This window comes from Macrotis lagotis, chromosome 4, assembly GCF_037893015.1.
Source record: "Macrotis lagotis isolate mMagLag1 chromosome 4, bilby.v1.9.chrom.fasta, whole genome shotgun sequence".
Taxonomy (NCBI): Eukaryota; Metazoa; Chordata; class Mammalia; order Peramelemorphia; family Peramelidae; genus Macrotis; species Macrotis lagotis.
This window is the reverse complement of record NC_133661.1, coordinates 57456897-57459987: the sequence shown is the minus strand read 5'-3', so window position 1 is coordinate 57459987 and position 3091 is coordinate 57456897. Positions and strand designations below refer to the sequence as shown.

At 36.8% G+C, this 3091-nt stretch overlaps 1 pseudogene; it reads left to right on the top strand.

Moving 5' to 3' along the window:
* The first annotated feature begins 1858 nt into the window (after window positions 1-1858).
* Window positions 1859-2270, top strand: LOC141523105 (peptidyl-prolyl cis-trans isomerase NIMA-interacting 4 pseudogene; annotated as a pseudogene).
* The last annotated feature ends 821 nt before the right edge of the window (window positions 2271-3091 follow it).

The following is a 3091-nucleotide window of genomic DNA, read 5'->3' as shown; positions in this document are numbered from 1 at the left end:
GGGTATAGCCTAATAGTGGTATCCCTGGGTCAAAAGGGATGCTGCTGTTAATGCTGACATCAATGAATCTCAGATGCAGGTACACAGCTAGAGCTGGAAATACTTTGCAGACTGCTTTCACTTGGTTATTTAAATAAAGAAATCCTGGGTTCACACTGCATGTAGTCTTACAACAAATTGTTAGACTGGCCCATCTTTTGTAATGTTCATAGTGTGGTATGTGAGACATTATGGAAAAAATACCAACCACAACACAACTAGTTAGGATTCTGTAAAGTCTTCTTTCCCTTAGCTGTAGCAGTCAGGAATCTTATTCCTTTTTCCTTCTATATTTATTTTGTGAGGCCTTGAGTACTGATTTTCTGGGAGAATGCAATCTCCCATATTATCTGGGTATCCACACAGGTATCTGCATATGATCCATGCTCAAGCTCTGTGCTGTTTGAGAGCTAGGTCATGGAATGTCAGAGGCAATGTATCCTGAAGATTCAACCAAGGAGCCATGTATCTGGTTCTTTGTGATTGAGCTCAATCCTCCATCATTTGGAAACACTGACCAACTATAAGCTTCCCTTTTGAGAATTCTTAGTCAAATACAAGAACATTGTCATTCTGTCTCTTTTCCTTTCTAAAAATGACAAATCATCCCCATATTTCAGTGTCTCAAAAGTCTTAATGCAATTTTAGGAAACTTAAGCAGTATATAAGCATAATTAACAATATAATCACAATCATCATTAATATTAATTAATATTAAATTAATTCAAACTTATAATTGTAAACTGGTTTGCTAAGACGTTTACTATTAGGAATTTTGAGGAGGTAGGTTATACTACTATTATTATCTTCATTTTACTGATGAAGAGAATGAGACAGTGAAATTAAATGACTTCCTCTTAGTTCCCCAGATAGTAAGAATCTGAATCTTCTAATTCCAAGACCTGTGCTCTTTCCACTTCACATTTTGTCTAATTACTGAGCTCAGTACCTTGAGTTTTTCTTAGTAATGAGCCCCAGTCTTCTGAAATTTTCACTCTACTCATGGATCAAACCTTTAGGAAAGTAGATGATTTACATAACCACTAAGATAATGACCAAGGCATCAAAACAACTAAAGAATGATAGACAATAGAAGTGGTAAGCAAGTGAAAGAACAGTTAAAAGGAAAATCTAATTTTAAGACTATATGATAGAATTATATCAGAAAATTAGAAATGTTCTGGGCCCAGAGCTTCAAGTTCAGTTGGGAAAGAAGACATATTGTAGGCTAACACTATGTAGATAAAATAAATTATACAAGCAGTACCAAAGAAATTATATAAACCAAAAGCTGGCAGAGGTGATGTTCCTCTTGAGCCCACTCTTATTTGACTATTAATTTAAATAGCTAAAAGACCAACTGGGCAAGGGCTCTGGGTTTAAAGTTAGGAAGATCTGAGTTCAAATCCTGCCTAAGATAACTAGTAACTATATGATCCTGGCCTTTCAGTCTCAGTTTTTCATTTGTAAAATGAGGATCATAATAGCACCCTTTAAAGGGTTTTTATGAGGATCAAATAAGATAAAATATGCACAGTGCTTTGCAAACCTTAAAGCACTACATCACTGCCTGTTTCTATCCTCTTCCTCATTTTCATCATCATCATGCTTATCATCCCTTCTTCCTCCTCATCAGCATTAACATCATCATCACAATGGCTGTGAATTTAGGCCACAACATGAAGTCATTAAATCTTAAAGTTATAAAGACTCTATGAGACCATTGATTTAGCCCAACCAGTATCTGTTCAAGAATGTCTCAACAAGATCCGTGAGATATGATCATCTGGATTTTGCTTAAAAATTTCCAGAGAGAGAACGTGACAAGATGGTGCCTAAGGGGAAGAGTGCCTCTGGCAAAGGAGCGAAAGGGGGAGCAGCTTCTGGGAGTGAGGATGCAAATAAGAAGGCTCAGGGTCCCAAAGGTGGTGGAACTTTTGTAAAGGTCTGGCATATTCTGTGTGAAAAGCATGGCAGAATCATGGAGGCCATGGAGAAACTGAAGTCTGGCATGAAATTCAATGAAGTTGCTTCCCAGTATAGTGAAGATAAAGCCCGGCAGGGGGGAGATTTGGGCTGGATGACAAGAGGCTCCATGGTAGGCCCATTCCAAGAAGCAGCATTTGCCTTACTTTTCAGTGGTCTGGACAGGCCTGTATGCACAGATCCTCCAGTGAAAACCAAATTTGGGTACCACATTATCATGGTTGAAGGGAGAAAATAAACTGATAAATGAGTTAATGTAAAAAAAAATTCCAGAGAGAAAGAACCCAAGGAAGAACCTTAGGAAGTTTTTTTTTTTTTAGGGGGTGTTGTTTAAATATATCCTTTGGCAATTTTTATTCCCTTGTCCCTAATTCTGCCCTCCCTAAGCAGGAGTCCAATCTCTCTTCCATGTGACAACCCCTCAAATACTTGAAAATGGCTACCATGTTTTCCCAGAAATATTTTCTTCTCTTTCCCCATGATTTCCCCTTCTCTTATTGTGAGCCTCATGCCAGTGCCCTGCTAGCTCAGGTCCTACCTTTTAATCTTCTTTTGACCAATTGTTATCTAGCTGTGCCTTCCACAGACCACTCTGTTGAAGTTGACTTTTTTGAATAAAAGAGTCTGCCTTTCCCTTTATCTTCATTAAATTTAAGTGGTTCAGCTCCATATCAAGTCTTTTATAAGAAATGTTTTTGTTATTAAGTATGGTAGTTCTCACTCCCAGCTTTATGTTATGTTCAGATTTAGTAAACATATTATCTATGCCTATATCTAAATCATTGATAAAAATAATTAATAAGTCACAATTTCCCTGAGTGGTCCACTGGAAAGTGCTTTCCAAGTCAACCTTGATCATTAATACCCATAGGAGAGTCCAAACATTCAATTAATTCTAAATCCCCCTGAGCCATATAATCATCTGACCTAAATATCTTTGTCTTTCTACAAGAATACCATGGGATTCTTTATCAAATACTTTATGAAAATCAGGATATATACACACACGTGTGCACACATGTATATGTATTTGTTGTGATATATATATATATATATATATATATAT